A 19,606-nucleotide genomic window follows, 5' to 3' on the forward strand; every position below is an offset into this window, starting at 1 on the left:
AGCCTGCCGAGAGTAGAAATACTACCAAAAACCACCAAACCATCTAACACCCCTGCTTCTGCGAAGGTGGCAGCAGTATAAATGACCTCTCCAGTGGATCTGGCGATGGGGGTCCCTAAAAGTAACCCTTCTGCCAAAAAGCTAAATGGAAGGCAGAAGGGACCCCCCCAACCTGGCCCAATCGAATGATGTTCAGGCAGTGGGCCCAGAACAATGATCCCTCTGACCTTGGCACCTATATAAGCCCTAGGTACAGGGGTACCAAACCAATCCTAGGGTATATATACACTCCCCCAGCCCAAGGGGTGGGGGCCAATCAGGTAAGTACTGCCCCATGATACTTCACTCTAAATGTCCCTTTGGAGAGAAATATCACTCCATCTCCCAATCTGAACTTCTTTCCCCAAATATCCCTGAACCAGAACTCCCAAAACAAGCCTCCTCTCTCTCCCCGGTTCCAGGACAATAGATCCCTAGACCTGGGAGAAGGTAGATGCAGGATGGAAAATGATGGGGGAAAATTCCTGTACCCGAGCTACTCCGGGAGAAGGGACAGTTATCCTTTTTGCGAGCAGCAGAGATATGACCTAAGACCACCCAGACAAGGTCTTGCAACTGGAGCGACAGGACCAGCAACTGATCAATGATCTGGGGTGTATGGTGAGGACTCAGTTCAACCCTCAACCTAACCATACTTCCCAGAATTCTCCAACACCCAGGGCTGATGCCTCAGGGGGGAATCAAAAACAGGGGATCCCTCCCAGGGTCCCAAAAGACCCTGAGTGGGACAAGGTAAGTATGGAGACCGATTTAGAAGCATAAACTATAAAACCCCAAACCTGTGGGCCAGACAGAATTGAAACAGAAGGGGCGTCCTTTCTACAAACGGGTTATGAGGACTGTCACCAGGTAAAGGTGTACAGCCAAGGAGCCAGAGAAAAGGAGGATTCCTGCTCAACTCCCATTACCAGTTGCACAGTTTTTCTTCCAGATTCCTGAACTCCCAAGATCACACAGTGTTGGAATTCAGTATTAAGAACATTATCACTGGGCTGTTAAATAACTTTCTTTGCACCTTGGAGGAGGAAGAAGGATGATTTTATGCACTGGTTAAGGTGCCTAGGTCAGTGTGAATTATTAGCTCTGGTGGATATTGGATCCCAAGCCACCATCCTGTCCAAAAAGGCCTTTAACCAACTAAACTCAGGACGGGGGCAGGGCCACCAAATTCCCTTCACACCACTTCCCACACTACTCCAATATTTCAACAGAAGTGATATTGCCATTGAAGGGACTGCAGATCTGGAAATAGAAATTGGGCAACATTGAGTTAAACATCTGGTGATAGTCTTGACTCCAGAGGGCATACCTTGTTTACTGGGGAACTATCTCCTGAGGAGGTTGTCACCTCTGATCGACTGTGTAAACAAGGTCATCTGAACCCAGGCTAACCAGCCTATAAAATTAAAAATGAGTACCAATTATGTGAGCAGGAATGGTACCTGTCATTTAATTAATCAACATTCTGAGAATGCATAGTTCCATTTCAAGAATAACCAAGTTCCAGCCATCACTGTCATCTCTGTAGGAGAACAAACTGGTGATGGGAACCCTTCTCCATTCTTGAAAATCCACCTTCCTCCCAGTTTTAAGTGGCAATCCACACTGGAAGGGACACCCTAAAACTTTACACAAGTCCAAAATCATTAGAAACATTAAGTCCCGGAAAACGAGACAAGGAAGAACTGCAAATAATCTCACAGACATTCAGAAAAAGGGCAAGCAGTTGTTTTTCCCCATCCAGTTAAATGAGGTGGGAACCGGTGCTCCCCAGAGAAGGCTGAATAATGAAAGGAGCTTTATCAGCGAAGAATATTCATGAAAAGCCCAAAAGATCAGACTGTTCCTACATTTAAATTGATTGAGAAATGGGAAGTAGGTCTGGAAACCCCAAATTCCAAACATAATTGTTGGGCCTTTTATTTGGACAGGGATATTCTCATTCAGTTCACAATCAATTTGGACCTAATTAATAATAAAGCCTGGTCCCGATTGGGGGGCTAACCCCATGGGATATAAAAACACTGACAAAGTATTTTGGTCAACTCAATTGATGCATTATGCTGTTGAAGTTAAAGTGCGAGAAGAGGTTATCACCCCAGGGCAGGTGCGACAATTTACTCTCTCTCTCAAAATTAAGCGAGGACAGAACCTCAAACATCAGGACACCTATATTAATCTAAATTCCCATCTCCAACAAAGATTTGTATTTAAATCCTACACCTCTAATATAACTAGAATACTTCACAAATGCCCCCCACTACATAGGGGTAGCTTTCTTTCACCTTCTTGATTTAGAGATCAGGGACTTTATATGGGGCTCAGGTCGCCGCAGGTTGGCTCTCAACATGCTGCAATTGACCTGGAAGAACGCAGTGGTACAACTTCCAATTTTTTTTTAAATTTACTACTTAGCCACCCAACTAAGTTTTTTTTCGAAATGGCTTGCTGAGCCCCCTACGTCAGGATCACGGTTGCTCCAACAGCTGGTGGCCCCAGCTAAGCTTAATGAAATCTTGTGGTTCCCACAGAGCTCTGCAAACTCATCCCCAATGTTGGTAAGTCTGGACAGGCAAATCTGGTGCAGGGCGATGGAAATACTCAAAATACGGAACCTATACTCACCCAATGTACCGTTCATCGCCAATGTGTGCACAACCAGGCGAGACCTTGGGGTTGCAAGGCTCTGGAAGGAGTGGGCGCTCCACACATGGGGAGACATGTACAACAATGGCCAATTTAGAGATATGAATAACTTATAACAACAGTCGGGCCTGCCCAAGGGACAATATCTGCAATACATGAGAGTAAAGGGAGTCGCGAGACACAAATGGGACGGGTGGCCAGCAGAACCGGAACAAATGGGGCTTCTGGCTCTCATGTACATGTTGGAAGATAGCTTGAGACCCGTAACCAGGCTACATAGTTGCTTGCTAGTAGGAGTCAGTGTTAGAGACCCCAGCCAGAAAACAAGATGGGAGGCGGACATGGGTCCGCCATCACTGACACAGAGTGGGAACGGCACGGGCGCTCAGCTTCCCCAGACTGGTGTCCCGAAACACTAGGTTCAGGCTACTCCAAATTAATGTTCTCCATCGCACATACATGACCCTCAGTAGAGTAGCTAAGTTTTATAAAGAGGCACAGCCTCGATGCTACCAAGACAATGCAGATCTCATACATATGTTTTTGGAAGTGTTGTAAAGACCCAAATTGAACGAGCATGCAGTATGGCAGGGGTTGTCAGATACTCTTGGAGCCCACTGGAGTGTCTGCTGGGTGCATTTTCTAGACAGAGTAAATATAAACATGTCACCAGAATCATGGGCCTGGCATGCATACTCGTGAAATGACAGATTGCCATGTCATGGAAGTCGCCGAAGGGCCCCCAATATGAACTCTGACTCCACGACCTTGAAACCTGGTGCAAGGCAGAGACAAGGGCCTGGGCTAAATCACTACTAACTTAAGATGGCACCTTGGAAGCCTGGAAATCACCGGTTGACGCTATGTTTCACCCGTCAGCTGACAAACCACCATGAAGGACCAGACTTAGTTAAAAGTGTAAGCTGTGCAAAACCATGGGTCCTTCGGGCATCCGGCCCCGGTGCACACTGCTTCGCAGTATCCCTCCTGTATGATACCTTAAAGTCTTCACATCTTAACAAAGCTCTCGAAATCATGTGGGCCATCCCACGCTTGACTAGTAGACGAGCCTTGCTTTGTATGAAATGTTTGTTTGTTTGTTGTTTTGTTTAACAGATTTTGTTGATTTTTAAACTGCTATGCAAGTCAGCAGGGAAATAATTGAACATGTGTGGTTATTGTGAACAGCTATAACAATTAAAATGTATCCTTGTCTAAATTCCCAATTAACAAATTTAAAAATAAACTAGTACACCTAGAATATGACACCATTCGAATATTGGTGGAAAACAGCGACCCTCGAAGTATCACTTTGGGCGTAGAAACATTTATTGGAATGGCAGTTAATACCCAACATCTTTCTATTGATTTAGGTAATGAAATCATGGGACCATTCCCAACGACTGTTTCGACATCAGATTTTTACTAGGCATGGGGGAATTTCTTGGTGTACTCTTCCTGCCCCTTCAGGGTGGAAGAGATGACTTGTGATATGAGAGGGAGGAGGTAGTGTTCAAAGTCAAGGACCATCACCTTTAATCCCCTGTCCAGGTCAAGACCATCAAAAGAGATCTCTCCACCCAACTGGAGGATACGGCTGAAATTGCCAAGCTCAAGGTCTTCCCAGGCTTCAAGCAGATATTCGAGGAAAGGATCCCTCTTGATGGTGCCTGTGAGACCAAGGAGCAAAGACAAAAACTGAAATAGGTCTTCTTGGAATACCAAGATATCTTTTCAATGTACTCATACGACTGTGGGGGCACATCCATTCATTCAATCACCATTCCCATAGACCCTGAGATGGTTCCAATATGTGTGAAACAATACAGGTTACCTCTCGCGTCCATGGAGTCACACAAAGAGATTATTAAGAATTTAGAATTCTCTGGGATGATTCGTCTAATCCACAGTACCTTCAACATCCCGGTACTGGGATACTCAAACCATACAGCCAATGGAGACTATGTGCAGGCGTGAGGAAGTTGAAGAATCGGGTCCACATGTCAAGCTGGCCCCTGCCCTACATCGATGGCCCAGATCTAAGGTGTACACTGCCATTGACCTGACGAACAGTTACTGGACAGTACCCATGAGTAGGGAAGACCAGTACAAGCTTGCCTTTACCTTCGAGTGGCAGCAGTACATGTGGGCATGAACCCCCTTTGGATGCACAAACTCCAGCAAGGAGTTTAATATCTTCTTTCATAAATCCATGCTCGATTTGGTCAAAAGGTGAGACCTGGCCTATGTGGATGATGTTTTGATCAAGACCTCAACTGTGGAGGAACATATAGCATAAATCTGCTATAATCTAACCCAGTTGCAGAAAGCCAGAGCAAAACTGTCCTTTCAGAAGGCACAGTGGTTTAAGACCTGAGTGAACTTGTTAGAGCACCAGATCACCCCTGATGTTCTGAATCCCCAGGCGAAGAAGTTGGAAGTCTTATTGAAATTAAAAGACCATACCACTCTATGAGAATTAGGAAGCCTTCTTGGACTCACTAATTTTAGTCAGAAGTTAATTGAAGACTATGCAGAGGTCACTTGACCCTTGGCCCATTTAATATAGGCTGAAGTCAAGTGGGAGTGGGGTAGCGAACAATCTGAGGCAGTTAAACAACTGAAAATAACCCTTTCCCAGGCTCCTTGTTTGGCTTACCCCATAAAGAACAAGGATTTCTTCTTGGAGACAGGGTTCTCAAATAATTGTCTGACAGTGGTATTGTACCAAAAGCATGACATGGTCAACAAAGGCATCTCATATGCGAGCAAGACTTTGGGCCTCTTCACGAGTTGGGCTGTAGCCCTTAAATGTGGCAGTAAATAAAAGTATTACCGCCGCATTTAAGGGATTGCCCTTTCACGATTTTGGCGCTAAATTGGCTGTTTACCTCCAGCTTTTTTCTGGAGGTGAAAATCCCATTTAACTCCCTGTATTACCACTGGCTGTATTAGCATGCAGTATTAGTGCCGCAGATTCAGACCCAATGGGAAATGCGGATTTACTGTTAATGTCCAAACCGTATTCTGGTGGTAATACCGCCAGACCGGTGTGAATCAACGCTATTATAGTTGGGCAGTATTACAGCCCGTTTACTGCCCCACTCGTGATGAGGCCCTTTGTCCTCTGTGGAGGAAAAATTCAATGACTGTGAGAAGGCACTCCTGGCAATGGTGTGGGCATTGAAAAATGACCACCCATTTATACAGGTGGAGCACATCATTGTTGAGACTTCTCACTAACCCTTGCAATAGCTACAAAGTGACAGAATCTGTGCAGGGAACATTAGTAATTCCAGAATTACTTCCTGGATTCTTTCCACGCAGGCTTTCCTGTGCAGGTAAGATATGGCCAAAACAAGAAGAGTCCCTTAGCGCATGGGTTGGCAGACTTGCATGATTGTGCTCAAGAAAACTGTCTCCAGGATGAAATTCTAATAACCAACAACAACATGGAGACGTACTTAACTTTCCCACACAAGGGCTCTGAAGAAGACACGTTTCAGGGGATAGCGACAGTTTATGTTGATGGGTGATCCAACCATGTTGATAACAACGGGTAAAAAGAACTGGGGGCTGTCATTCATAATGCCTGGGTGAATTATACCCCAGAAGCCTCTGCTGGTTATAAATAGGACCTCAACGTAGTCAGGTTGCAGAGTTGATGACGGTTTATCAAGTCACCCTCCCTGCAGTACAGCACCAACTCAATGAACTGGTCATAATCACTGACTCTGATTATGCCAGGAATGGGTTCGTGCAGACTGATTAATTAGAATAATTGAGGCATGCTTTGTATTAAAAATAAACCCTCAAAGCATGCCAGACTGATCCATTCAATTGACAATCTGGTGACCTGCAATTTGATGACCATCTATTGGAAGAAAATAAGGGGTCATTCCAAAATAAAGGGGGCAGATAAGACTGGGAATGATCTGGCTGGCCAGCTGTCTAAAAACAGAGCTCTGCAAGGGGATTTCATAGAAACAGAATCCCTGCTTGGTGAAATACAAGTTTCCACTGTCACCAGGTCACAAACTCCTGTGAATGGAGAACTCTTGACTGTCCAGTGGAGTAAAGATACCCCATATGCAGATTTGATCACTGAACAGAAAGCGGACCCGATCATTGGAAAATCTTATTGACACATTGAAGACCCCACAAGCTTTCCTCTAACCGTGTCGGATTATACCAGTAAAGAGTATTTCTGGGTGTTTATGAAGTTTTCCAAGATGTTCTGGATCCAAGACGGTTTGTTTGTAAGTAGAGCCATATCTGGCTGTTACCATTGGGTGGCACTTACCTCATTCCGAAGCCTGATATTGAACCACGCCCATGACACAGCCACTGCTGGTCATAGAGGGTTTCACACACCATTCAAAATCTTGTGTGAGGTTGCCTACTGTCCAAACATGGGCCAGGACCTTGACACTTACCTAAAGGAGTGTCTTGTGTGTGCTCAATTTCAACCTAGTTACTCACACACAGAGCTCCCCTACAAAAAAGGGGAATGACTCCTCTAGAATAAACAAGTACATGCTGACGGTGACATGCATGCTCACAAAGTGGGTAGAATATCTACCAGCCCCAAATTGTAAGGCAGAGACACTAATGATCAACCACATCTTCTCTCATTTTGACCTGCCACAAAGGATTGAGTCAGACAGAGGAAACCATTTACCAGTGAGGTGATAGCATAGATGTGGTAGATCTAGGGGTAAAAAGAAAACTCCACATTGCTTACCACCTGGCATCAATCGGGGGTAGAGAGATACAGCAAAGAAATTGTGAGTATCTGTCTTAAAGAAGTTTGTGGCATACTGTGGACCCAGTTGGGACATCCGATTGCTGCTTTTCCTGATGGCTATTAGGTCTGCAGTGAAGATGTCTCCGTTTGAGCTCATGACTGCAAATAAAACTGTGTTACAGCAGCATCTGCTCTATAGAATTCAAGAACAGAGATTGATAAATGCACCCAATACTCACAAGTACATTGAGAATTTAAGGTAACACATCCAGCATACATTTGCGCATTCTCAGCTCAATTTAGAAAAGTGGCTGAGTGAATGAAGAGCCATTAAAGAACAAGAAGAAAGAGTATGAAGTAGGTGATAAGATTTACCTTTACAATTGTCCAGGTGATCAGACTAAGGAGCCGAAATTCCTTCCATCTTGGCGGGGTACCTTTGAAATTGTAAATAAAATATCATCTGTATCCTAAAAGATCTGCATCCGAAAAGGAGAACACACAGAAGAAAAATGGGTCCACATCATTCAATTGAACAGCTGTCATGCCAGATTCGCTTTACGACTAATTGAGGAGCCAAAGGTCAAGCAGAGGAACCATCTGAAGAATGAAGAGGAAGGGTGAAAAATCATTTATATACATATAACTTGGAGTAATTTACTTGGTGCTCATGGTAAAAAGAAAGAAACTAAATAAAATGTTTTTGGTGAAATGGTGCACATTTCTTTTTAATACTTGTATGCTGTTGTTGTTGTCAATCCTATGTGAATCCTCCAGGGAAGTATGGTGGTGTACAAAGTACTAAAGCTCTTTTTGTCTATTTGTTAGATAAATAACCTCCTTAACGTCCAGCTTGGAGGAGAAAGGGGAGTCTGGTGCAAACCCCAGGGACCCTGGAAAGAAGGAAGGAAAGGGAGAGCTGTCCCACACCCCCTCAACCAACCAAGAGACCAAAGGGGAGACTGAAGTGCACTCTCCCAAATGAAGGATATTGAGCTGTGTGGGCTGCAACAGAAAGAGGAATACAAGAAGAAAAATAAATGGGATGTCTAATGAAACCCCACTTTGCCATGCTCTTCCCCCAAAGAGACATTCAAAAGCTCCAAACTGAAGGTCCCTTTCACATGAAAAGCAGGATTTTTGAACACTGACCCAAAAACGTCTTTGCATGTGTATTTTTCAAGTTAAAACTGGAGGGTCATGTGGAAAAGGCGTACCAGTCATTACCATAGGAAAAGCAGCATTTTCAGTCACAAAGCAAGAAGAAAAGCAAAGGTCTCTTTCACATGAAAAACAGGATTTTTAAACACTGACTAAAAAACAGCTTTGTATGTGTGTTTGTATTTGAAATGCGTACCACTGCTAACAGAAAAGTGCCAGGGGAAAAGACATGGTGTGTGTTGACAAAAGTAATGTATATTATGGTTTGCATGCAAAATATCAGAAGACATTTGAAAATAAAAAAGCCCAGCTTGTTTTTCATGGAAAGGTTTCTGTAGGCCAGAGGCAAACCCTTTTGCTGGCTTTGGGACACATGTCACAAAGAACTCCCCCACTGGCAGGATGGCATCCTAGTGTTTACAATTGCCATAAAAAGTGGCATTCCAGAAAGGTGTTGTCTCTGAAGGCTAGGCTCTGTGCAAAGACAACTGGCCTTGGCTGGAGCATGACCAGAATGTAGACAGACGGGGGACTTCAGTTAAGAGAGGCTGAATCTCCAACTTCAAAAAGCAAGCTTACAACACAAAGACTGATTAAAAAAAATCTCTAGTTACAGGCATGCCCAGTGAGAAAAAATGGCCTGCTGGCAGGAGAATTGCCATTTGTCCCACATGAAGACTTACTATAAATTTAAAAGGACTATTATCATGTAAACCTTTTTCCAAGCAACCGTAAGTCAGATTTTCTTTATTTATGTTGCATTTCTTAGGTAATTACAAGGCGATTTTGGGGATATAAAATTCCTCCACTTGCGACTCAGGGAACTGTAATGGCCATCTGTAATGAAGTGAAGGATTTGACCATTGGGAACTCTGGAGTGGCCCGGCATCACAGCAAGCAGAGGACAATAGGGTGATGTCACCAGGGAGGGAGTGAGTTGATTGACGGTGATTCGGAGCCAATCGGTGGAGGGGAAAGAAGTAAGGGGCTTTTCTCTAATTCTGGCGTTGTGTTGTTTGTTTTTGAACAGGGACCGAATCGAGAGGAAGAGGAACCGTCTTATGAATGGGCGTACTAAGAGCCCTAAGTAAATCCTGTTAAAAGAGTTGATCCGGCACCTGTTGTGCCCATTTTGATGAGGAGGAGGCCCGTTAGCCGAAATCCACAAGTTGAAAAGACACGGGTCGTGTCCTGTTGTAAGGAGAGGGAGCGAGAGGGCAGCTCGCCGCGGCCCCCTCCGTTGTATGGGAGGAGTTCGGGGAAGAAATCCCGATGACGAGCGGCTGGCCGGGGAGTTCCCGAGAAGATGCAACGCTACGCGTAAGCAAACAGCTGATGCGCGGCTGATCCGGAGAGTGCCAGACCGAGGAGCCGTAAAGGCAGCCCACGGCGTTGCAGCAGCTGATCGAGGGGAAAAGGGTAATCCGGAAGAGAGTTACTCGAGTGGCCGAAGAACTGGTACGAACGAAAGTGCAGCGGAATGACGGTGAGCCGTTCAGCGTATGGGGAGAGACCCTATTAGGAATTCCCTGAAATCCTGTAAGGAAAAGACCCTCACAGAAAAATACTGGGAAACGAACAAAGAACCCATATGAGGGCCGAGACTGTGGGGATCGTGGAGATAATAAGAGCTAAGAAAACCCTTTACTAGGAAAACTCGCCACCGACCACGAAATTCTACGCAGAGTCATTATTTTGAAGAGACTCTTTTTTCCCCCCTTTCTTTATTGCCCTTCATGTTAAAAGTGGACTGAATAAAAGAAATCTGTTGAATTAACCAAACGGCCTCAAGAGTGTTTATCCCGCCCGCTAACTTGTGACACCATCTAAAATGGGTTTCTGGCTGATCTGAAAATGTTCCAAATTTGGGAGTTGGTCAACAGGTGGAGGGTAAAATTAGGAAAATGGGGAATACATTCCATTTTTCTAACAGTTATGCATTTGGCGAAAAAGTGCCACAAGGCCGTGCAAAATGGTGTGGACCTGACGTTCGTCTTATTTACTTCCCCATGATTGGCTGAATTAGAAAATATATATTATGTCAGTTGTAAGAAAAATTATGAAGTGTTGCCACATAACTGGACCTTTGACGAAATTTGACATAAGAAGAAATGAGGATTGCAAATGGGAATTGCCATATGTTGCTCCAGACCCCTAAACCAATCCTAAGAGAGAGGCTAGATTTGGGAGTAGAGAGAAGGGTAACTGTCTAATCCTAGTTATGTGAACTCTTTCAGGGTACTTCCCCAAGATTGTAAACTTGATGGGTCATCGCTGCTATTTAAGGGGAACTGCACTAGGAGGAAGTGAGAGAGCTGTGGAAATGTACCATTGAGACGGCTGCTGAAATTTACCATCTGACAGCTGCAAGGAAACACCAGAGGAGATTGCTGAGAGTTCATCTGGATGGAGCTGTCTATTTCTAGGAAAGCCTAAAGGCTGATTGGGTCCTATGGTGGAGAACGGAAGGCCATCCTTGAGAGTGGAGTGACCAGACCCCTACTCTATCTTTCCAGAGTGTCCTGATTCGCAGCTGGCTTTCCTGAACTTTAAACAGAGGCTTTCTATGTAAGTAGAACTGAGCTCTGGGAAACCAAAAGGTGTGGGAATCTGCTTGCCTTAAATCCTTCACCTTTATAGTGGACGGGGGAGGACAAAACTGTGTTGATCCTCATCCTATTTAACAAAAAAGATGAATTTAATTAATCCCCCATTTGGTGGAACACTACGGGGTAATTTGTGTTAAAATTCAAAATGAGCAAAGATCACTTCCCATTGTGCGCTCAAAAGCTATAGCCTATAATTTAATTGGGTAATCCTTTTGGTCCTGTTGACCCAGAGTTCTTTAAGGAAGAGGGGTGTCTTTGTTCTTAAATCAGTCCAATCGTTTTGTCCAACTTTCCCCTAACACTGACCTTTAAGTGGAGGGGGGGTCAAAAATCCAAAATTCCCAGATCATTCCAATTTTCTGCCAGGTTTCCCCAACCCAGACCATAGTAGTGGGGGTCTGGAAAACAAAATGGTAAATCACCCTGTGTATTTTTTAAGGTGGAAGTGGGGATGAAATAATAATTGCCATATGCATTTGCCAAAAGTTGTCAAAATAAGCTTCCTTTTAAGTGTGCAGAAAATCAAAATTGCACAGCATTACATCTATCAATGTGTTCACTGACCAGCGCTAATTATTTCTTGAAGTATTATTTGTAGAAAGTAAAGAATTGTGGTTTGTGTTCTTTTCAACAAACTTTTTTGATTTATTTGTGTTGAGAGAAGTTTATTGTGTTGTGCCACGGTTAAAGTGGTGTTTGACATTTCAGTGCGAGTTTCATAACATTGAATCGAAATATACCTAAACATATTTCCTGTACAACGGTCTGGTTTTGTGCTCATTGGTAGCTCAGGGAGTGAGGTGCAAGGGGTATTAGATGAATTGGAGATATGGCTGAATACAAGAATCCATGAAACAGTTTGTTACGCGACACGTTGAGTGGGGAGGGAAGGAACCCCCTGTGTTGGGGGTGGCCTCTCAATAAACTGTTACAGTATGATTATTGTTTTCATCATCAAGTTTATTCAGATTTGCATATAAAAAACAATCCATAAATCCATTGCAAAATACATACAATTAGATCATAATAAAAATACACCATGTCACCACAACAACGACAAACAACAGAGAAGAAAGAAGAAAAGAATTACAAGTTCACTTCATTAATCGGTATATAGAAGCACATTATCAGGGCGATGTATCAAGCAGTTGTTTCCTATGACAGAGTGCTTTTTTTTAGGCATGAGAGTAGTGACTAACCCACTTGTGGTGAATTTGCCCATAACAGGTAAGTTAGAGCTGACCTATACTGTACAGCACCAATTTTTAATAACAGTGGTCGTTTGAGGTGTTTTCACACCTGCGCTTATGCTGGGCAAAAGAGAATTAAATGTGCCAAGTCCTCGCATTGGGGCTGTGCAAGTTGGGCAAGATCTATCTCCACCCACCCCGGCCCATGCTGCCACCACAGCATTTCGCGGAATGCAGTTAAACCTTGCCCAGGATACAAGTACACGATCCTTGGGGAATTCTGCCTATAATAAATAATGCTGAACTCACCGAGACATAATGGTCATCAGCCCTCGATTATTTGGCTTCATAATTTCACTGCTTTCTCTATCCAGATGCACAACCTCATAGATACTAGCAGTCCATCGATTGATTTCTCCCATGGAGAACACACTACTTGGTGGATACAAATGTGTGCCGTTTATCCCCCCCAGCTGTTTCTTGATGTTGGCCAACCATGGGATCTTATCTCTAGGGTCCTTAAATCAGGAAGGTGATCAATTCCTGAGTAAGTGTCGCCATACTATTACCCCATAGCCTGAGCCAGTGTAATACTGGCTGCAGGGAGATTGTATCACTAATTGGAGTTCAGCCCAATTCCATCAGCACTCCAAAATTAGGAGCAGAGGTTGTAAGCCCCAGCAGGTTTTTCAGGAATTGGTTCTCCAAGATCTGGACCGCGTTAACACTGGAATAACCCCACAGCTCCATCACAAATTTAGCAAGAAAAGCTGCTTTTCCCTTGTACAACTGAAGCAGGGGGATGGTGAATTTGCCTTAAATATATACATGGCCCTAGAGACTCCACCCAAAGCCTGCTTGAACTGCAGGGCCTGTTTGTTTACGTGGGCCCCTGCGCCCATGTTTGTGGAGGATCTAACGCCCAAATAATCAAAGTGGTCAACCCTAGAGATAACAATGTTCCTACAATGCATGGCCCTGAAATGTATTCTTTGGCTCCCCTTCCAACAAGCAAAAACAAAGAGGTGATGACTGGAAGGTTTAGAATTAATCTTTACCACTGGCATTGCTCTGGGCAACCCTCCAGACCACCGTTCTTCGCCTGCCAAGCCATTACAGAAGGGGAAAGACCATATGCAAATCAGGCTTGGCCCCACCCCACAAGGGGCAGGGATGTAACTGCTAGGTTACATCCCTTCTGCACGAGACCACAAGCATCCCCAAACATGTTTCGCCCTTGTTGGGGCTCATCAGTGAGGAGTAGCTTGGGTCTCTAGGCCCAGCAGGCACGGGACCCACATCTGGGTATACCCGTCCCACACGGGGTGATAAAGCAAAAACAAAGAGGTGATGACTGGAAGGTTTAGAATGAATCTTATGTGTTCTCTGAAAGACACAGGAGACCCCACACTTTGGATGGGAGTATTATTTTGAAATTGGATAACGGAAAAACATCCAACGGAAACAATTCAATAAATGTGGTATCAAGGATTTTATTAAACCTGATACTAATTTAATGTATGAAACAAATCATGATTAAATCTGCACTTGTAAAAACAATTTACATAGCAGGAAACAACTTTTATTAAAAAGAACACATCTATATAGTAAAAATCATCTTATTCAATCATCCAAACATACAACCTCACCCATCCATTAGACAAACCACTCATACCAAACACCAATAAATGTACAATATAAAATCTATAAAAAAAATCATCACAATTGATTCATCTGAACAGTTTATAGAAAAAATATAAATCAGTTTGACGGGCCACAACAGATAAGATCAGTGGCCTAGGCAATTAAGATTGGTCCCAGAGTTTTCTGACCATGACCTCATCTTAGTCCAAACTCAACCGGTTTCGACGTATATACTTTAGTGTAGTGACGTCTTCATCAGGAGTAATAAAAGTATATTCTTCATTCATACAATGGAAGGCTGTACGTCTCTTCCTTTGGTTATAAGCTGGGTCCACTTGTATGAACTAAATAACAGCGTCCCAGCAGAGGTTCCTGCAAACCACGGAATACATAAACGCCAAAATTCCTCCCGGGAATGTACGAGTGCTCGTTCAACCAGCGGCCGTAAATGTAAAGATGACTCCCCGGATCCAGGGGGAGCTGCGCCTGATATTGTGTGGGCCTTGAGTGAAGGAACTCTCAGATTCTCACGACAGCTAGTCACCCGTACGCCATCTGGGTCCAATTGGAAGTAGCGTGCAACCAGAATGAATCTTAACCACTGGCATTGCTCTGGGCAACCCTCCAGACCACCGTTCTTCGCCTGCCAAGCCATTACAGAAGGGGAAAGACCATATGCAAATCAGGCTTGGCCCCACCCCAAAAGGGGCAGTCCAGCCTGAACTTCTAGGTTACATCCCTTCTGCACGAGACCACAAGCATCCCCAAACATGTTTCGCCCTTGTTGGGGCTCATCAGTGAGGAGTAGCTTGGGTCTCTAGGCCCAGCAGGTACGGGACCCACGTCTGGGTATACCCGTCCCACACGGGGTGATAAAGCAAAAACAAAGAGGTGATGACATCACCACAGACATAGCTGCATTTACAACCAGATCTAGGCCATCCATGTAAACAGAATATTCTGAAATGAGTTCCTGCAAGGCCCTTGTAGTATGGCCCATCAATACGGAATCATCTGCATTCACCAGAACTGGTAGATGCCGGCCACCCAGATTTGGGACATCGGCAGAATAATTTAGTAGGTGCTTATAAAGACATTTATGTATAAATCAATTAGAAGACAGGTCAGCAGATATCCCTGGTGCACCCACAGTTCTACTTTAAAGGAGCTTGTGCAGCGCCCGTTGACACCACTTATCACACAAGCTTGCGTGGTACCATGTAGCCTCACCATAAGGTCCACCAGTGCATCCGGGCAATTCATGGACCTGATCATGTCCAAAGGTTGGCCCGATTAACTTTGTCAAATGCCGTGCTTAGGTCCATGAATGCCAGCTATATGGGCTCCGCCTTCAGATAGTGTGATTGTGCCAGTACCAGGTTGAGATTGAATGCCTGTTCTGCTGTACCCTGCCCAAGCCTGAATCCCAACTGGATCTGGGAAAGAACTACACTACTCACAACCCAGTCCTACAGTTGGGCCAGTATAGCCCGACCCAATATTTTGAAGATTGAATCCAGGAGTGACATGGGTCTATACAAAGCAGTGGAAACCCGGAATCCCTTCTTATAAATAGGCTGGATTACCATCATGGACCACGATGGGTGGCTAGCTCCCCCACACATATAGCATTGAACCCTTGGGTAAGCACTGAAACCCAGAGATCTGGCTGCATAACAAATAGGTCTGCCGGGATGTTATTCACATCGGGGCTCGATTGCATCGTTCGCAGCCAATGGCCTTCTTTATTTCATCCACTGAGAACAGAATGCTATCCTCAGTGCCCATCACATCGCTACATTCAGGCATGCCCCTTTCTGATTGTCCATGTCCCATTGCCCTGCTCCCCACACTATAAAGTGAGGAGAAATTGTCCAACCAAGACTTGTCTGTGACAATATTAATCGGGGTCTCCATAGTGGATTAATAATAAGGGCCCTTCTGGGCTATTTTCCAGAATAATGTGGAGTCATTGTCCCTTGCGGCTATCACTCAGTCTTCCCAGGCTTCTTCCTCTATTTCTCTTTTTCTGGTAGCCAGAACTAGGGCAACTCTCTAAATGGCCAAGGTATGCATTCCTCGATGTGAGCGCAGGTGCAAGTGTTCCAGGTGCTCCAGCAAAACTGGGACCCCAGGTCCCTAAATCTCAAAGACAGCCACGGACAGACCTGGTCCACAGAGCCTTTTTGTTAACCACCAGGCCACCGTGAGGGAGAGCAGGCTTGCAGCCCTCAGGGGACCCAGTGGTCGAATAGACCTAACAATGGTCTTTTGACAATAAAGGACTGCAAAACGTCACAAAGAGGGGGCCCGCCCGGTACAAATCTCCACAACTTCACCACAACTTGTTGGAGCACACTTTTGACCCCAACTATCAATTCAGATCATCCACAGTAATTGGTAGGCGGGGAATGCCCAAATATTTGAGGAGCTGCCCTAGTCCGTCCCTCCCCCCTTGCCTCACCCTGAAAATGTGATTAATGAGAACAGTTAAACAGAACTATCCTACTGTGCATGAAGACGTAACTTGATCAAAGTTTGAATCCAGGGAAGAACAAGCCATAAATTGTAATCCCTTTAAACCGGGAACCAAGAGTAGAATACGGGTGATGCAGTGAAATGTTTCTGCCCCCTAATATCCTCACAGAGGTGTGGCGTGGTAATGGCAGCGCACTTACAACAACTAAGCCCGGACAACATATCCATGCCCTTTCCTGCGGCAGCTTCCCGGAACAGTCCAAACTGTGTCAGTATATATCAATGTGGGTGGAGTGTTCTTTGCAAGACGCGATCTCTACTCCACCTGGTCCTTTCATCAAGGCCGAGCACGGCAGGGTCTACTTGCAGGGTCTGTATGTAGCGGGTTATGAGTCAAACATTAATTGATGTCAAAGAAAAAACACGAACTACCGCAGTTGGACCCAAGATAATTGCTCAGCTGTGCGCTCAAAAGATCCCTGGAAGACTCAATTGGAATGCCACCTCCAGCCATCAAAACACTGCCAAACACTTCTCCTCACTTCTTCTCACTTCCGCTATGGAAGGCAGTATTAAGGACGCCCGGTGAGGGATGGTGTGATTTCTGGGTAATCCAGTTAAAGGTGAAGGCAGCAGCAACAGCCGCCCGACACCGCCAAACACTTCTCCTCACTTCCGCTCGCTTCTGCTATGGGAGGCAGTATTAAGGACTCCCAGTGAGGGATGTCGTGATTTCTGGGTAATCCAGTAAAAGGTGAAGGCAGCAGCAACACCTGCCAATACCGCCAAACACTTCTCCTCACTTCCGATCGCTTCCGCTATGGGAGGCAGTATTAAGGACTCCCAGTGAGGGATGTCGTGATTTCTGGGTAATCCAGTTAAAGGTGAAGGCAGCAGCAACAGCCGCCCGACACCGCCAAACACTTCTCCTCACTTCCGCTCGCTTCTGCTATGGGAGGAAGTATTAACAACTCCCGGTGAGTGGCGGCGTGATTTCTGGGTAATCCAGTTAAAGGTGCAGCAGAAACACCCGCCGACACCGCCAAACACTTCTACTCGCTTCTGCTATGGGGGGCAGTATTAAGGACTCGGGGAGAGGGGCGGGTGAGTTCTGGGTAATCCAGTTAAGGGTGAAGGCAGTAGCAACACCCACCGACACTGCCAAACACATCTTTATTGTTTTCACATGAATATGTCTGTGATGTTGTGATGTACAGATTCTTATCATGTACCATATTTTATTTTTTATTTTTGACACATTGCATTATTTTTGTATAACTTGGATATATGTTGAAAAAGTCAACTTCTTCAGGATTGTATTATTCGTAACAGAGGGAGTGTGCAGGTCTAGAGACTTGGACGCGTCCTTCCTTTAATATATTCTCGCATTGCTTGATGAACCATGCATAATGATTTGAACTCTACACGTTGTGCTACTGGTACCAATGAAGTGATCATAACACACGTGCAATACTGTCCGACTTCCTCAAGTGTAGTAGGGAACGCGAGTTCTGGACTTGCTGCAGCTTACTTTTCTGGTATTTTGGCAATGCTAGAAAAAGACTACTTGCAAGTTGTGAACGCACACAACATGCTTTCATTGAGCTTGTGTAGGTTAAATGTGTGTATATGGGATTCACCTGTTGTAATTCATACTAACCTGTGTAATTTATTAAACGTTCTAGAATGAGTTACAGTAATTCATGGCTTCATTTTTCTAAAGCGTACCATATATGTTTATTTTTGTATAACAGCAGAGACATATATTCACATGGCAGTTTCAAAGGGATAGAGGAAGGGGTCAAAATGGGCGGGAACTAAAAGGTGCAGACATGCCCTTACTTTTCTGGGAAATTGGTCATCGATTCCGACTACCGTTTTGGGACAGCCCACAGTTGTTTTTTACTTTTTCCCTCCTGGGGATTGGAACCTGGTCCCAGCAATAACAAGGGGGTGTAACATCTCACTGTGCTATCTCGCAAGTGCTGGATTTGTGTTGTTTATTTCAATAGACTGCTCGGGATAAAAAAAAAAAACAATTATCAAGCAGCCAAACAGCTCTGCTCGAAAGCAATCTGTGCAAGAATGACTGTAGGCGCAGAAGTGTTTGCAGGTAAAGGAAGGGATGGGTGTGGCTATAGTCATGGGAATGTCTTTTAAGAGATTGCTGACGCTAACGGGACAATGAGAGACTAATGGTCGTCATTTCAAACCATTTCCTTTTACTGTGCTTTCTTCAGTCCTGCTAGAACAGTTGCAAAACACATGGTTGTGGGTGTTGTGTGAAGGACAGGAAGGACCCAGGTATGGAGTTTGAATTGCGGGGAGGCAGTGGGGAACACATTGGGGAATGGAAGGGGGGTGTGGAGGGCAGAGGGAACATCTTCCTGCTACCTTTTTTTTTTTTTACACTTCGACCACTGCCCCTCTCACACACAATACAAACCCCCAAACAAATGTGCCTGCTGTATTAGGGAATGTTCAGTGCAGTGCATTAAATTGCACGTTTCAACTGCTTCCTACACTTTTATTTTAAAACAAAACCATTCTGGAATGGTATCTTTTTAAAATAAAAGTATAAGAACAGTAAAACGTAATTAAAAAAAGTAGAGGAGCACCGCTCCCAACCGCTCCCGCCCACTTCGGGGGCGTGGCAATGAGGTTTTTGGGTCATTGGAAGGTCAGTGGAGAACATAGTTCCACTACTTCTTTTCATACACTTCGACCACTAGTTGATATGTGAGTTTCATGCAAAAGGTAATGCATATGTCATATATGTGAGAGGAAATGCATTTTAAAGCTGCACATTTGTTACCACCGTCCTTTCTGAAAGAATTTGCAAATCCCTCCGAGGGTAAACGCAGCCGGAAGTCAAAACAACAGGTAATCACGTGGGATTAGCTTTTACTATTAGTCTGTCAAGTGGGTGGAAGCATTTATAAATCACATCCACAACACCCTGCCACTAATCTACTTCTTGGCCAGCCACAGCTTGTAAATTGCTTCTTATGGCACGTGTTAAGTAAAAGAGTGATGAGAATCTCTTCTTGCGATCTTTGCAAATAGTAACA

At 44.6% G+C, this 19,606-nt stretch overlaps 1 long non-coding RNA gene across 2 annotated transcripts in view; it reads right to left on the reverse strand.

Moving 5' to 3' along the window:
- The window catches only part of LOC138565846 (uncharacterized), a 122,145-nt gene that overhangs the window by 9,715 nt on the left and 92,824 nt on the right, over positions 1-19,606 (reverse strand). The window contains exon 4 of one of the 2 annotated variants that reach the window (XR_011301655.1): positions 7,829-7,890. The exons of the other annotated variant lie outside the window; for it this stretch is intronic. This is a non-coding gene — a long non-coding RNA (uncharacterized lncRNA). The remainder of the gene's footprint in view (positions 1-7,828; positions 7,891-19,606) is intronic. 2 annotated transcript variants of the gene reach the window in all.

Source organism: Ambystoma mexicanum, chromosome 2p (assembly GCF_040938575.1).
Source record: "Ambystoma mexicanum isolate Mex_15411 chromosome 2p, UKY_AmexF1_1, whole genome shotgun sequence".
In the NCBI taxonomy this organism is placed as follows: domain Eukaryota; kingdom Metazoa; phylum Chordata; class Amphibia; order Caudata; family Ambystomatidae; genus Ambystoma; species Ambystoma mexicanum.